General features: G+C 42.7%; 1 pseudogene across 1 annotated transcript in view; it reads left to right on the top strand.

Annotated features, from left to right (window-relative positions):
- The window catches only part of LOC308232591 (ankyrin repeat and MYND domain-containing protein 1-like), a 31,594-nt pseudogene that overhangs the window by 1,281 nt on the left and 12,775 nt on the right, over positions 1-17,538 (top strand). The window contains exons 2-10 of the transcript in view: positions 1,489-1,918; positions 2,918-3,134; positions 3,928-4,092; positions 5,780-5,832; positions 7,286-7,457; positions 7,941-8,081; positions 13,868-13,981; positions 15,088-15,249; positions 16,156-16,345. The product of the transcript in view is annotated as an ankyrin repeat and MYND domain-containing protein 1-like (transcript). The remainder of the gene's footprint in view (positions 1-1,488; positions 1,919-2,917; positions 3,135-3,927; positions 4,093-5,779; positions 5,833-7,285; positions 7,458-7,940; positions 8,082-13,867; positions 13,982-15,087; positions 15,250-16,155; positions 16,346-17,538) is intronic.

Genomic DNA, 17,538 nt, shown 5'->3' with positions numbered 1-17,538 from the left:
CACTGCCATTCTCTGGACCAGCTCCAGCACTTCAATGCCTTTTTTGTAGTGAGAGGCCTGAAACTGAACACAGTATTTGAGGTGCAGCCTCACCAGTGCTGCCTGGAAAAGTTTCTTGTTCACGTATCTGATGTATGTAATTTGGGTATTTATTCTCCTTCTTTGATGAAGAGCTTATTTGTTAGACAGTACTCTCAAAAGGCATATTAGGATGAATTAGAAACTGGAAAAGCACTGCATTTTAGGAAACTGTGAAGATAGCACTCTGAAGTTTCCAGGTAGCTAGTTGGCTGGTTTGCATCATTTTCAGCCCTGATGTTGCTAGTAGAAGCTGGAAATCTTGTTTTCTAAGAGCTTGCAGTCCTTCTTTATTTTCCTAAAAGGTATATCTGACCAGTCCCAAGTGTAGGGGAACAGTGCCCACCTGTTCCTGCTGATCCCTGGGTATCTCTGCAAGTCCTCAAATAATCTAAAACATAGAGAGAAACAACATAACAGTGTTTGCATTTAGAGGGCCAATCAACACTGAGGAGACATCAACAAGAACACAGCATTCTTGCTCAGTGTTGATAATGTGGCGTTAATTACAGATTTAGGAGAGCTTTAGTTTGAGTATATGATGTAAAATCTAAAGCTCGGGGAAAAACAGAGAAACTTGAGATCATAACCATACTCAGAATTTTTTTCTTGCCAGTATATTCTGCCAGTGATAGTGCTTTTGTCCTACTCATTTATCTGTGTAGCTAAACATTTCAGTGTGAAGTTGCTGATTTTTGCTCCAAATGGCTGTTTTGAGGTTGTGATAGCTCAGTGTGAACCTGTCTCGAACCATCTGTGTGGTCCAGATACGCATGAGTCTGCTTGAATTTGATGATGTTTATGCCTTACCTACCACAGTGTCAAGGTCAAACTAGGATACCTTTTGTAGGAAGACTGAAACTCCTGTCCTGTAGTGCGCTATTTGCTGCTGAGACTCTTCCGTTGGCATGTCGTGTCATGCTTGCAAGACTATAGATACCCTAAATTTAGTTACATTGTAAGAAAAGAAATGTGCCATTTCCAGAATCTGTGTCTGCGCCAGATGTGTTTCAGAAATGTTTGTTTTGAGAAGGCAGTAAAATCTAACCAAAAACCTGTCCTGGACCAAAAGGCTGCAATCTAAAATTGATCACAGAATAAAATTAAAATAAAATCTTGCCTAGGCCTTAAAAGCGTCAGGAATTGTAATCTAAACATATACATCCTACTGTAGTTAAATTTAGGGCCTTCCACTGTTCGTGTGCTGGAAGATTTGTGTTTGCTGTTAATAGACCAAAGTGAACGTGAAGGCTTTGCTGTTCAGATTGGCTTTGGCAGTTATTGCTCTGTCAATAGTAAGTGGACCAGTAAGGCCAAAAGCAGCCAGATTGGTTTAAATACAATCCAGACTTTAACTGTACAAATTGTTTGCTCTCTGACTGATACTCGTGAGTTTACTTGTTTCTTAAGGGGCTGTACAAATCTGATGAGCGATTTGGACCAGGGGTTGAGAGCTATCCAGATGGCTGTCAGGATGTTGGCTTGTGGCTCAGAGATCATCTAATTAAGCTATGTACTGAAGTACCTGGTTATTTTCCTGTCTTGGATTATCCAGCGCACTACAGGTACACTGATGACAGATCTCAGAAGGGGTATATTTCACTTGAGGAAGACCCATTTCTCCGTAGCTATAAACATCTCCCTTTTGATGGTAATGATATTTTACCTGAAGGAGTCTTTGCATATTCTCGTAACATGGATCGTCTTACTCTGACTCACTCCTTCCTGGAGAGTGTGATGCTCTGTATTTTCAGAAGAAGCTGCCTGAGGAGGACCCTTGGCCTGTTGCAAATGTAACCTCCCTGCTGGTTCGAAGGTAGATGCACGTGCATAAGCAGAGGTAACTGCTGATGATTTGTTTATTATGTGTGGATTTTTAACAATTACTACCCATGGGTGTTTGTTGTTTTCAAATTTACGTTGCAGGATAAAAGCTGCACTCGAGATTGGGTTTTGTGGCCTTGAGATTACAAGTTGCCAATAAGGGTTGTTTTTTGTTAAAAAAGGAAGCAAATAACATATTCATCTCTCAATTTATAGATTTTATTCCTTTAAGTTAAACATTGGGTTTATCCTGGTCACACCTAGAAAAATAATCCCATTACTCATTAACAAGTCAGGGTTTCTGGAAGTCCAGTTTTGAAAAGAATTGGGAGTCAAGGGCTGTAGAGACCTGTTCTGACCTTCGCTGTCCGGAGAGTGTAGTCTGGCATAGAAAAAAAAATATGGGGAATCATAGCGCCAGGTTTTCAAAAGTACTGAAAATATGGATATTGATAACTCTTTGTGGTTGTCTTGACTCTTGTTCTTCTTCAAGGCTATTCAAAATACGCTGTAACAAAAAAGTCAACAGCTAGTAGAACTGCCAACTGCACATCAGTTTTTATGTAGCTTGGTACTTGTATGTGCAGATGCTTTTTGAGCCCACGGAGGATTTCCTTGTTTGCTTTTCTGATAGGAACACAAGCTACATACGTATATTTTATAGTCATAGTTAAAGCAGGTGATGAAAATTAGATCATAAACAAATGTCATGACTGTGCATGATAAATTGGGTCATAAAAACACATGGTAGTTAGATTTTGTTTTCTTACCCGTCCATCAAACATCTACTAAAATACTTTTAACTTGTCTAGATAAAATCTATATGCTACTGCCAGCACCCCATTAATATAAGCAAGCTCACACTATCTAAAATAGCTCTTAAAATGATAGCTGGCCTTATTTTCCCATCTTGCGGACCAGCATATTTTATTCTTGATGCATTTTCTTTAGCTGCAGTAGTGGTCCAAGAGTACCTAGCTGCTTAAATGTGCTGTGCTTTTCTCTCCTTTTCTAGGCGCTGTCAAGTGGAGTTCAATTCAGATGTCAACCTCATTCTCAGTGGAGCCCGCAATGCTTATGGGCCTTCAGGCCCCAGAGAACTTGCCTCGGAGCAGCTAATTAAGAAGGCAGCAAGAGGAGACTATGATGGGGTCTCTGCGATTCTGAGGAACGGGCTTGCTCATCCAGACATAGCTGACAAACATGGATACACAGCACTTGCTGCTGCGGCTGTAAGATTCTAAGCATGACTCTTTACCACATGATGAGAAAGTTCCTGGCGTAGTAGGCTGGATTAATTTTTTCTCTTGTTTCATTACATAGTATGAAGGAATGTTCAACAAGCAGGAAACCCAGAAAAGCGGTGTGGCATGAGTAGTGTCTGTAATGACTGGTATCGTGCCAACCCCCATGGTAAACAAAGAACCTAAAAGAAGCCCTTCAGTAAATATTAGCAGTGATTTCAAATGTCAGGTTTGATTTCAGGTTGTGATTATGCAGTGGGCTAGATCTATGTTCTTGGATGTGATTGTGCCCTTATTATTTTTGATCCTATTTGAAATCAGATGCACACAGAGTTGTTTTGTTTTTGCTGAAAAGCGGTTGTGGCTGAAACTACGCATGTACAACTCCAGTTTCTGTAGGAGGGGGATGCAATCTCTCCCCCTGCCTTTTTCTTTGTTTTTCTGTCAGCTGCCTCAATACTCAGCATTCACTGTAAATGCCAAGCAGAAGCTAGATAATTTAGAACACTGTATTTCTCCTATAGCCGTCTCAGTCATTTCTAGTCTCTCTGTGCATGAAACCTCGATGAATTCCTGCAAAATCCATTAGTTGAAATTAACCAAAAAAGTTATGTTCTGAACCCTGTAAGACATTGAGCTTCTGTTTTGAGGAAAATATCAATGTGAATTAGATAAACAGTGTAGAGCATCATTACCTCAAAATTGTGCTGTCAGTTCTTTCCATGTCCCGGGCAAGAAGTGTGTACTTATATATGCAAATATGGATGCTTCCCCTCTACAGGTTCCTTCCCGTAATGCTCTTGTCAATCTTCTTCTTGATAGTGGAGCTGATGTGAGTAAGTGTAGTGATGAAGGATTTTCTGCTCTCTCCATGTGTTTTATTCTTGTTTATCCAGAAGAATCTTTTAAGGGTAATATTGCTGAGAGGAGCTTGCACAGTTACAAGGTTTGTTTACTTCTAATCTAAAATAACAGAATCATAATGTAGTATTTTGCCAACCTGCAAGCTTGCTTTTAAAATTTGCTGTATATAAAACTCAGAACTTTAATACATTTTACATTCTGAAACTGCAGAATAATCTCTGCTCTCACTGCACTCACTTCCTAAGTCGAAGAACATGCTCCTATGCAGTTACAAGCTTACTCAGCAGTTGAAATAAGGCACTATATCAATAGCAGAATGCGAGGCTGTGCTGGCTAGGTGTTTAACACAGTGAAGATGCAGTGGGAGAGTTAATGGGAATTACAAAAATGTAAGTAGAACAGTAGGATGTAGGTGATTCTCCTGGTACTACGTAACCTTGCTGGCATCATGGAGGTGGCTACTACGAAGCGATTGTTCTGTCAGAAGTCTGGTGATGCTTGGGGAGTACTCAAAAAGGAAGAGTCGTATCCCTAACCTTTCTTCTGCCACAAAATGAAACACCTGCTTTTACTTCCTGTGTAGGAACAGGATATGAATTTTGTAAGGGTACAAACCTGGGAATGGGAAAGCAATGAAAGCAAGGATGCTGGGACTCACCAGCCAGGATGAGAAAACAGCTGAAAAAGGGGTCTGGGCAGGAACTGTGTGGTCTTAGAAGTGCTTCCGCGTAGCCTAGAAATGGAGGGGTGCCTCTGGAACTTTCACATGAGGTTAGACAGATTAGGCTTGTGCTTTGAGGAAACTTGTTGGAAATTAAGTACCAAATAATCCTTGGTTGCTCTGAAGTCACTGTTCCAGTTCCAAGAGTACGATCATGTGGTCGTGCGAAACACTGCTAAAGTTGCAAGGCAACTATATGGGAAAGGGAGAAGGGGAGTGAGAGAGAACTGCTGCTGAAAACTACACAGAAAATCAGTGTAGAGCTATTACCTCTCATAGTACTATAAGGTAATTAGGAGTAGAGAGGGGATCTTTCTATGTTGGTCGTTGTCTGTAGCAGTCTGTGAGATCTGGCGAGTAGACATACACTGCTTTCACTTTTCCTCTGAGTTGAACTTGCATCCAGATTTGGAAAAATTAGCCTTGTAGATCCTAGTATCAGATTCTCATGCAAGCTAATGCAGGTTGAAAATCTGTGTGTGTCTCGTGTTATTTCAGCAATTCTTTTTCTCTTAAGTTAGGTGATGTATACTGGAAGAAAGATTCAACTGTTCTGAACACGCTTTAGACACCATGGAATCATAGTAAAGTGAGGGTCGGAAACGACCTTAAGATCATCCAGTTCCAACCCCCCTGCCACGGGCAACCCCTCTAGACCATGTTGCCCAAGGCTCTGTCCAACCTGGCGTTGAACACTGCCAGGGACGGAGCATTTACCCACTTCTTTTTTGGGCAACCTGTTCCAGTGCCTCACCACCCTCACAGTAAAGAACTTCTTCCTTATATCTAACCTGAACTTGCCCTGAAATTGAACAAGAGAAATATTCTGTTATTTTAAGAAATTAAAACAAATGAACAAGCAAAAACTTAGTTACAATTTACTTCTAAATTATATCCCTAACAGCGCTTAACAAAATTCCAGTATCATTATATGCTGTATTGCGTTAAAGCTGTGATTAACAGGTGTGTTAATATACTGAGTCATGCACTGGAAGAAGATTTGTTTCATTTTAGTAACACTTCTTTTTTCTTTTTTTTAATCTTTAAGTGGACTGAAAAATCAGAATCCTCAGAAACTGTGAGTGATGCTGAAGGCATAGTGTGAGAGTAAGTCTCATGCGCTAGAAATGGGAGACCAACTCTCATAAATGGTTTTGCAAAAAGAAGGTAACATTATTTCACATATTTCACATAAATGTGCATCCGTTGCAAGGAAAGATATTTTTTGATTGTTTAACTGGGCAAACCTTGTTTACGAGTAGAAACCACTAACTGTTTATACGCTCTAATGTGGCTCACGGCAGCACTGAGAAAGACTATAGTTGAAAAGTGCAGTTCAAGCAAAGGACATCATGCTTGAACAAGACAAGATTTCTTGTTAGAAGATTGTGAAAAGCTTCTAAATATGCCAAGGAGAGTTGCAGTGTAGTGCAGACCTGAGGAAGGAGAATATATTTGTTACTTGAAGTCTTGACTACATAGGAACTTGCTTGTTGTTTTCTGCAAGTGTCTGTTCACCAGTGTCAACTGAAACAGTCCAACTGTTTTGCATTTGTGGATCTTTGAAAGGGACACATTTTGCTTTTTGCTTTGCTTACAGAGCAGTCACCAAAGATGTCAAAATTTTTGTGTGGGTTTTATGGCAGTGTAGGTCGTTTTGACATCTCAGACCCCTCAGACTGAAAGTTCGTGGTTGGCCTTCTGACCTCCATCCCTTATTTGTGCCACATTTTACTTTTGTGGCACAAAAGTAAAACATGCTCCCACCTCCCATGATTCTTGTTGTCTGAAATACTGTGCATACCGCATATTGTTCATTGGAATATAGAGATCTGCTGAATGTAGGGCTTGTGGGTAAAGCCGAGTTATTACAATGCCTGCAAAGATGAGTATACCGTGAGAACACTTTGTGATGGAATTTCTGGGTGATATCCAAGCATCCAAGTGCTGTCTGCTTCATTTTGTAGGGGTGTCAGATTCTTTTGTGTGTGTGGATAGTTTGCCTCCATAGAAATGCAGATGGCACCTGGAATATACTGTCCTAATCTAGCATAGCTCCGGTTCCAGCTTTTGTTTAAGAGAAACACTGGACCTTTGTTTTGTTGGGATGGATGGGTGAATGAAGTTTACTTGAGGAAAGAAACTTCCAAGCAGTCTTTGATGGCAGGAGGGAGGACTCTGTTTCTTTCATTAAACAATACGAAGACTAAATGTTTTACAAGTCACATGTGAGACTGGTAAAGACGCAGATAACCTTGCCTAGCTTTTTACCTGTCCCTATGCTGCAGCTTTTCATGACTGCAGAGACTGCTCTTTGCATGCCACTGCTTTAGTTTAGAGGGCTGAGATACACTGACTGTACTGTCTCCTCTTCAGGTCATAATGTTGTTGCCTGACTGGTGTATGACAGTTGTGATGTGACCCTAAAGACTGCCATGTCTTCCCTCTGCTAAGTGACAGTTGTAATGTCTATTACCTGCAAGCCATTTTAGTCCACTAGCTTTTCTTGGAAGGTGCTAATATGTTATTCTGGTATTTTCTATGTCAATTCTAGACGACAGAAGAGATGGGAAGCAATCCAGCTACTGCTTCATCGAGGTGCAGATCCCAACGCATCCTGGGCCCCACCACACCTTCTGTTCTTTGCTGATAAAGCTGCAGACGCAGAAGCAGTGGAACTCCTCTTAAAAAGGGGAGCCATGTCTGATGTGCGGCTTCCATCGAAGGTTTTACTGAATGATATTTCATAATATGGGATTCAAGGTGTGTACTGCAGCTTCAGTGCCCTACTGTAAAATATCTTGCATGTCAGAATCAGCTTTAGAATGGCCAGAAAGCTGTTTAAAGCGATTATCCTGTTCAAAGATTTATTTTTCTGTTTTTTAGTAGAAAGAACTCAAAGCTCCTTACTCTCCAAGTTTCTCTTTCTTACTATGTTTTCTGATTGCCAAGCTTGTGAGTGGTTGAGGAATATTTGCAAAGCTGGTCCTCACGTTGGTTATAGCTGTTGTGATATTTTAACAGGCCAAGTGTCTGGGGCCTTTAGTATTCCACAGTCTTATAAGTCTGGGCTCTAGATTTCTGGTGGCTGTCTGTGAGGCGCAGCATATGGGAAGAGTGAGCTTGGATTATTCTTAAAATAATATTTATCACTATTTAAGTGCTGCTTCTGATAAACAGGAGTCTTAATGCTATATTTGTGTTTTCAGTTAGGGGGGTTAACTGCTCTCCACATAGCTGCCTCGATTCCTGGGGAGGAAGGGGTCCAGATAACTCAGTACCTCCTGCATTCTGCCCCAGATCTTAATGCAAGGGCAGAAGATGGAAATGAGCTATATGGTCCAGACAAGGTATGTTGCTTTTTGAGCTCATCTTTCAGCTATTGAAATTCAGATTGCAGAGGACCTGAGCAGGGAGTTGAGATTACTGCCTGCCTGATTTTGCAGTGAAAGCTTTGCATTTCCCTGAAAGAGCCTTAAAAAAAGAAAGAAAACCAAACCCCCAAAAAACTAGAGTCACTTGAAGTGTATTGTATTAGGTTGTAAATAAACACATGCTTCCGGTGCCCCAGAACACTCTGTCATGTCTTACATAAGACAGAGTCTAGAAGTTTCTTATGTGTAGTCCAGTACAAATCATAAAATCATCGAATCATAGAATAGTTACGGAAAGGACCTGAAGGTCATCTAGTTCCCACCCCCCTGCCATGAGCAGGGACACCTCACCCTAGATCATGTTGCCCAAGGCTCTGTCCAGCCTGGCCCTGAACTCTGCCAGGGATGGAGCATTCACAACATCTTTGAGCAACCTGTTGCAGTGCCTCACCAACCTCACAGTAAAGAACTTCTTCCTTATATATAACCTAAACTTCCCCGATTTAAGTTTAAACCCATTCCCCCTTGTCCTGTTGCTACAGTCCCTAATGAAGAGTACCTCTCCAGCATCCCTGTAGGCCTCCTTCAGATACTGGAAGGCTGCTATGAAGTCTCCACGCAGCCTTCTCTTCTCCAGGCTGAACAGCCCCAACCTTTTCAGCCTATCTTCATATGGGAGGTGATCGAGTCCCCTGGTCATCCTTGTAGCCCGTCTCTGGACTTGCTCCAACAGCTCCATGTCCTTTTTATGTTGAGGACACCAGAACTGCACACAATGCTCCAAGTGAGGTCTCATGAGAGCAGAGGAGACGGGCAGGATCACCTCCATCTACCTGCTGGTTGCGCTCCTCTTGATGCAGGCCAGGATACGGTTGCTTTCTGGGCTGCGAGCGCACACTGCAGCCGGCTCATGTTCACATCGACCAAGACCCCCAAGTCCTTCTCCGCAGGGCTGCTCTGAATCTCTTCTCTACCCAACCTGTAGCCATGCCTGGGATTGCCCCGCCCCAGGTGTACGACCTTGCATTTGGCTTGGTTGGACTTCATGAGGTTGGCATTGGCCCACCTCACAGGCGTGTCGAGGTCCCTCTGGATGGCATCCCTTCCCTCCAGCGTATCAACAGAACTACACGACTTAGTGGTGCTGGCAAACTTGATGAGGGTGCATCAATCCCATTGTCCATGTCACCGACAAAGATGTTGAACAGGATTGGTCCCAGTACCGACAACCACAACTCTTTGCATGTGGCCACCCAGCCAGTTCCTTATCCACTGAGTGGTCCATCCATCAAATTGATGTCTCTCCAATTTAGAGACAAGGATGTCATGCGGGACAGTGTCGAACGCTTTGCACAAGTTCAGAGAGATGACTTCAACTGCTTTGCCCCATCCATCAGTTCTGTAGCCCCATCATAGAAGGCCACAAAATTGGTCAGACATGATTTGCCCTTAGTGAAGCCATGCTGGCTGTCACCAACCGCCAACCATTTCTCATGTGCCTTAGCATGCTTTCCAGGAGAATGTGCTCCAAGATTTTGCCAGGCACAGAGGTGAGGCTGACTGGTCTGTAGATCCCTGGGTCATCCATTTTCCCCTTCTTAAAAATGAGGGGTTTTTTTTCCCTTTTTCCAGTCGTCGGGAACTTCACCTGACCGCCATGATTTTTCAAATATGATGGACAGTGGCTTAGCAACTTCATTTGCCAGCTCCTTCAGGACCCGCGGATGGATTTCATCAGGTCCCATGGGCTTGTGCACGTTCAGGTTCTTAAGATGGTCTTGAACCTGATCCTCTCCTACAGTGGGCCCAAGGTCTTCATTCTCACAGTCCCTGTGTCTGCCTTCCAAGACTTGGGCAGCGTGGTCAGAGCACTTGCTGATGAAGGCTGAGGCAAAGAAGTCATTGCGAACCACAGCCTTCTCCAAAGCCAGGGTAGCCAGTTCTCCTGATAGCTTCTGGAGAGGGCCGACATTATCCCTAGTCTGTCTTTTGTTTGCTCCATACCTATAGAAGCCCTTCCTGTTATCTTTCACCTCCCTTGCCAGATTTAATTCTAACTGGGCCTTAGCTTTCCTAACCTGGTCCCTAGCTTCCTGGGCAATGTCCCTGTATTCTGCACAGGCTGCCTGTCCTTGCTTCCACCTTTTATAAGCCTCTTTTTTCCCCTCTAAGTTTTCTCAGCAGTTCCTTATCCATCCATGGAGGTCTCCTGGCCTTCCTGCCACATTTCCTTCTAGTTGTTACACAACACTCCTGAGCTTGTAAGTCAGGATATAAGCATCCCTTCCCTCAACCTGGTTGATCCCTGAATATCAACCAGCAGTCTTGGCCCTCCTGCCCTTCAGGGCTTTATCCCACAGAACCTTACTAAGCAGGTTCCAGAAGAGGCCAAAGTCTGTTTTCTTGCAGTCCAGGGCAGTGAGCTTGCTGTGTGCCCTTCTTACTGTCCTGAGGATCTCAAACTCGACCATCTTGTGATTGCTACAGCCAAGGCTGCCCTGGAGCATCACTTTCCCAACCAGCCCCTCCTTGTTGGTGAGTACGAGGTAAAGCATGGCACCTCTCCTTGTTGGTTCCTCTATTACTTGCAAGAGGAAGTTGTCTTCCGCACAATGGAGGAACCTCCTGGACTGCTTGTGCCAGGCTGTACCGTCCCTCCAACAGATATCCCCCATGAGGACAAGGGCCTATGAGCACGAGGCTGCTCCTATCTGTCTGTAGAGCACTTCATCCAGAGAGTCCTCCTGATCAGCAGCTTGTACGAGATCTCCTTTGACTGTGACTCACAAGCTCTCTGTTGACTCATCACCTGTCCCCAGACAGAGATCCATACTCAAATGTCTGAAGATATATATGTCTGTTATGGGACTTGCTTGCTTCATCTCCATGGAGTTGTATTTTAGTACTTTGTCCTTAACTAGTAAACAGGAGAACTTAATACCTATTTATCAACAGTATTTAGTTACAGAATGCCCAGACACAGTCTAGGCAAAATTTACTTTTTCAAATATCACTTTTATATTGATCTGGTAACCCTTTATTCATAGAGCTTAAATGAATATGTGAATGAGCCCCACTCAAGGCAGGTCCTTTGTGCCTGAAAGCTTGCTGCTTCCCTCTCACGCCCAACTCTCTGTCATGTGGCCCAGTGAAAGTTATTAACATCTATCTCTCAAATTTGCTATCCCCAGACTTCTCCAGTCGTTTTACTAAACTTCCTAGTGAGTAGTGCGAAAGCCAGCAAGACATGAATGTAAAGAAAGTAGGAAAAGGGTGGCTATTGTTTTTGTGGGGCTGAGCAAGCCATGGTAAGAACACTCCAAAGGGAGGCAAGCCTAGCAGTTCCGAAAAGCTGAAAGGGGCAGGATTGGAGTGTGGTTTCTGCATCCCTGTTTATCTTTCTCCAATACAAAAGCATACCAATAATCCAGAGCGGCATTCTGTTGGAAACTCAGCCATGAGCAAATCTAGAGGAAACCATTTTCAGTATTTTTTATGAAACCAACATTCTACCTTTTGTTCTGTCACTACAAAATTTATACTTTACATAGGATAAGTAGTAGAACAAAGAAAATATTTGTAGTGTGTTGCTGTTCTTTAACTATATTCCGTTCACTGGAAGGGTATCAAATATCTATAAAAATAAATCTGAATGCAATATATACAGCTAGAGGAGCTAGAGTGTGTGCTATGAAAGGGCTGACAACTGCATACAACATGAAATAGATTCTGTATCAAGTCTTTGTTTCTCAACCTTTTTCCGTATGCTGTCTTCATAATTTTAAAGTCAATTTTGGTATTCTTCTGGGCAAAAGTGTTTTCTTGCAACACAAAAATTTAGGTTTCATGATTTTTAATGAAATAGTCCCATATCCAACAATTTCTACTGGTTCCTTATGTCTGATAAAGTAATGATCTAATAGGCTGTAAGGGATCAACCTATCTAATCCTTATCTTTGTAGTAAAGGTTTTGGTGTTTTTTTTTTTCCAAATACGTTATGACTCAGACCAGGTGATTTTTAAAGCTACCCTTTCACAGTATCACAGTATCACAGTATGCTAGAGATTGGAAGGGACCTCAAAAGATCATCAATCCCCCTGCCGGAGCAGGAACACCTAGATGAGGTTACACAGGAATGTGTCCAGGCGGGTTTTGAATGTCTCCAGAGAAGGAGACTCCACAACCTCCCTGGGCAGTCTGTTCCAGTGTTCTGTCACCCTCACTGAGAAGAAGTTTCTTCTCAAGTTTAAGTGGAACCTCTTGTGTTCCAGTTTGTACCCATTACCCCTTGTCCTATCATTGTTTGCCACTGAGAAGAGCCTGGCTCCATCCTCGTGACACTCCCCCTTTATATATTTATATACACTAATAAGGTCACCCATCAGTCTCCTCTTCTTCAAACTATAGAGACCCAGCTCCCTCAGCCTTTCCTCATAAGGGAGATGCTCCACTCCCTTGATCATCTTAGCTGCCCTGCGCTGGACTCTCTCCAGCAGGTCCCTGTCCTTCTTGAACTGAGGGGCCCAGAACTGGACACAATATTCCAGATTCAATGGTGATGCTATGATTCATGCTAAAAGAAGTAAAAACTACTGTCTGGTGACTAAATTTTTGAGTGTTACTGAAGCTATGACAAATACAGGCCGATACTGCAAGTGTGCTGTGGTAAATACTGTAAAGCTTTAGGGCTTTGCCTGATCTGACCAGGGTCTGGGTTTCCTGCTGTAGAACTGTCAATAAAGGCTTCTCCAGTCACTAACGTGTCACATTTGCATGTGCACATTTGCAGGCAGTGATTGAACTCCTCAGACATGGGGCTGACCCAAATCTGCCATTGATTGGAGCAGTAAGAAGTGCCCTGTGTGCTGCTGTCAGTACGGCTTATGAGCAGCAGAGGACGGCAGCACAGAGGATTGCCTTGGTGAGATAACTTCTGGGTGTTTATTGGGTTTTTTTTCAAACCTCAGAAAACCAGAGAGTTCTGTCTCCTTTCTCTGTAATGGGTAATCTGATTTCTCCCCACTCTTCCTGTGTCTGTTCCTAATGCTGTTTATTTCTGTCCTGAGGAACAGGTGTTTTGTATGGAAATTCATTTTCATGTTCAAGTAAAGAGGATGATAACTTCCTTGTGTAGAAAAGGAAAAACTGCATTAAAGTCAGATGGGGTAGTTGTAGTGCCCACAGTCCTATCAAATCTGACTATAACCTTGTTTATGAACCCAACCAGCATCCACATGAAGAGAGCTGCGTTGTCTTTGATTGTTAATGTAAAATATTCAATACCACTGGTGATGAGTGAGCTTTCTCATTCATAATTAGGTCAATGACAGCATTTGGCCTTGTGAAAACTGGAGTTTTTTCTCCTCATCCAAGGGAGCACAGGGCTGATCTTATTCGGAGTGGAGGTGAAAGGCTACAGCTGATGGGTCTGGGAGAGGAGGGAATTTTCCTCAGGTGGGTTCTGTTCTGAACCCTCCCTCACTAGTTGTCTGCGCTTCATGTGTTGCTGGAATATCGTGAGATATCCAGAAACAAATAGCTACTGCCTGCAAGAAGGTTTTACTTACAGAACATGTTTAGATTTGACAATTCATCATCAGCTCTAAAGGGGCAGAAGAAATGCATGGTTTGGTGCACAAAATGGTCTCACAAACAGAGGTTAAGCTCTGATGCTCAGCACTGTCTCTGTAGCTGTGGTATGAATGCAGTTTCTGGGAAGGTTTTCTTTTTGCTTGAATGTGTCATGATTTGCTGTCTTCAGGTTGATAAGCTGCTTGAAGCTGGTGCAGATATCCTTGCACCAGTTACTCTTCAGGAAGGACAGAGAAAAGCTGTGGGAACAGTTGTTGACTACGCCTATTATGAGTATTACCAGGTATAACTTCAGTTTCCATATCTGAAAGTCCTGTGCATTTGCATCCATTCAAATATATGGCCTGTTATGTCCTTATGAATTGACCAGGGCCTCCTTCAAAACCTTTTATGGAAATTTGATTTTCTCTTCTTTTTTTGGTGAGACTCAGTTCAGCACCAAATGAAACACTAATCAGTTAAGTTTCAACACCCTCTGATAGTTTTGCCTGTAAAGACAATCCTTGCTGTCCATCTTATCGTAAGATTCCATTCATAATCTGATTGAACAGGGTTACTCGTAGTCTTAAACTTGGGCATTAAAACCAAAAATAGTGTGTGTTTCTGTGAGGCTACAACCAAATCAGGGGAAGTTATTATGGGTTATAAATCATGTTAATTTTTGATGTCTTGTAAGCCATGAGAGGACATTATTGGTCAAATTTAAAAATAATGGATTTCCTAACTAAAATACATATATTTAAATAAAAAATACATTAAAATATGTATTATGCATTATATGTTATAGATAAATAACTAAATATATATTTATTAAGTGAATTTACTAAAGGGATCTTTAATCATTTAGTAATGCCTTATAAAAAGAATCTCACTGTGAAGTATAATGAGAAACTTCTGCTGATGTGTTTTTTCTGTATATATTTGTTTAAAAAAACTACTTTAAAAAGGCCTGGGATTCTGTGACAGTTCAATTAAACCTCTTTTTTTTTTTATAGTATTCTTATTAACAAGAAAACTTACATGTTGAGCAGATTGCTTATGTCTGAAACATAAACAGCAGTTGTTCTGAAAAGAACGATAGTAATGGTCACCTTGTTCACAGAGCAGCCTGCTTAGAACTACTGAGGGTTTCTTCATCCCTCACCAATGTTCTGCGTAGATATTACCTTGTGATCATAGCTGATTCTCAAACAGGAAAATAAATTAAGCAATTCATAGCTGTAATCACAGGTCAAATTTGATCACTGTACTCCATGTATCTTACTGTCTTGCTCTGGACGTTTTTTCTATGCTCTCCTTCCTGGCACTTGCTACAGGGAAGTAGCACGGGAAATTGAGGAGTGAAGTAGTGGGCAAACAGTGCCCCCCAGCTGTCTTTTAATTTTCAAGAAACTTCGTGGTGCTTCCAGACGTGCTGGGAGAAGAGCTCTGCAAGATGAGGGCAGCTTCCAAGTGCAAGGTCCTGCAGATGGGTCCATGCAACCCCTGGTATCAGTGCAGGCTGGGGGTGAAGCAGCGATTGAGAGCAACCCTGAAGAGAAGGACATGGGGGTACTGGTGGTTGAAAAGCTGGATGTGGCCCAGCAGTGTGCACTGGAGCCCAGAACCCCTCACCCTGTGTTGGGCTGCATCCCCAGAGCATGAGCAGCCAGTCAAGGGAGAGGATTCTCCCCCTCTGCTGCTCTCTGGGGAGACCCCCCCTGCAGTCCTGATCCAGCTCTGGGGCAACAGCACAAGAGGGACGTGGAGCTGTTGGAGCGAGTCTGGAGGAGGCCATGGAGATGCTGCGAGGGCTGGAGCAGCTCTGCTCTGGAGCCAGGCTGAGAGAGCTGGGCTGGTTCAGCCTGGAGAAGAGAAGGCTCCGGGGAGAACGTACTGCATCCTTTCAGTACTTAAATTGAGTTTATAAGATGGAGACAAACCTTTTAGCAGGCTGGTTGCAATAGAACAAGGAGTTCTAAACTTGAAAGAGAGTAGATTTGACTAGATGTAAGGAAGAAATTTTTTACAATGTGAGTGGTGAAACACTGAAATAGGTTTCACAGAGAAGATGTGAAAGATCTTCTCTGTGAAACCTATTCCAGTGGGAAGGGATGCCCCATCCCTGGAAACACCATCTCTGGCTTAGTGGTGCTCTGAGCAACCTGATCTTGTTGAAGATGTTCCTGCTTATTGCAGGGGGGTTGGACTAGATGACCTTTAAAGGCCTGTTCCAACCCAAACTATTCTATTATTCTATGATTTTCTCTTGAAGAAACATCTGGAAATTGTTTTAGTTAATTTCTTGAGCACTCACCAAACCGATAACTGGAACAACTAGGACATCTAACCTGGACATGTTCTGTGCTCCATAGCATGAACTGAGATCCAAGCCAGGATCCAGCAGGGACGATGCTGTGCTTTTGGAATTGGTTGGCTTTAACTCTGAAACACTAACTTGTGTGCTACTGTTCCCAGGTGTTAGTGAATTATCTCATATTGCAGGATAGAATTGCTCACACACCATACCACATACTGCCAGCATCTGAGCAGGAAGCTTTTCAAACACGCCGATCACTGCTGGAACACTTTAGAGTGAAGCTCCGTGAGCGTGTCATCCTGAAAGAGAAAGAGTGGGATCAGGAAGAGCTGAGAAGATCCAAGAAATGTTAGTTCAAGTCTAAGATTAGTTCAAGTCTAAGATTAGTTCAAGATTAAAGGTAGCATCACCTGGTGTGAAGGGGAATTGATTATTATAGTTCTCATTATTGTCTGAAAAGGTAACTCCTAATAAAACCTGCTTATCCATGTTTGGTAAGGAGATGCAGGGGTTATAGAATCCTAGAATAGTTAGGGTTGGAAAGGACCTTAAGATCATCTAGTTCCAACCCCCCTGCCATGGGACACCTCACACTAAACCACGTCACCCAAGGCTCTGTCCAGCCTGGCCTTGAACACCGCCAGGGATGGAGCATTCACAACTTCCCTGGACAACCCATTCCAGTGCCTCACCACCCTTGCAGTAAAGAACTTCTTCCTTGTATCCAATCTAAACTTCCCCTGTTTAAGTTTGAACCCGCTACCCCTTGTCCTGTCAGTACAGTCCCTAATGAAGAGTCCCTCCCCAATTCTACAAATATTAAAGAGAATGAACAGGCTTTGTGAAGAAATCTGAATATGAGTTTAGTGCCTGTCAGCTGCTTCCTGGTAAATCCCTGTACAAGATCTACTACCATGTGTTAAGGAGTGATTGGAGGAGTTGGCTCTTCTTTCATGGGAGAACTTTGGAATTGCTTGTCATTACTGCAGGGATCAGGATACATGCAGTGGTCACTGCGGATATCTAGTGTACCTTCATTCCTTATGGCAACTGACTATCAGGTCCTCTCCCATTATGTCAGTGCTCTTCTGCTATTAAAGTAGCAACAATGAATATATTAATATGTTACATAAATCTTAATTTGGATGGTCTGAGTTACACCCTCAGTACTGGTCAAATGCGTGGTGAAATGAGGCTTAGATCCTAGGTCTCTGATAGGTCTTTGGGACAAAAGATGTAGCACACTCGGGAAGTGAACTCAGAATGTAAGGCTGTTACCTTTGCGGTTCAGCATCACCTGTGACTCTGTGGCTTGTCACAAGCAGGTTGTAAGAATAAGTTATCTGTATGGTTTCTTCCTCTTGGCTGTGACAGGCAGCAATTGGCTCCTATTTTCTTGGCTTCTGAAGCTTGTGGATGGAAGATGCATTTTATTATGTATCTTCAATTTTTCTACAGTAGACAAAGCCAAGCAGACTTTTAATGACAGTGGGTCTTGTGACTAGTATTTGAATTCTTATGTCAGAATACCAATTTTTGTT

This window comes from Psittacula echo, assembly GCF_963264785.1.
Source record: "Psittacula echo genome assembly, contig: SCAFFOLD_93, whole genome shotgun sequence".
Lineage (NCBI taxonomy): Eukaryota > Metazoa > Chordata > Aves > Psittaciformes > Psittacidae > Psittacula > Psittacula echo.
Note: the sequence above shows the minus strand (reverse complement) of the source record. Positions and strands in the feature narration are given on the sequence as shown.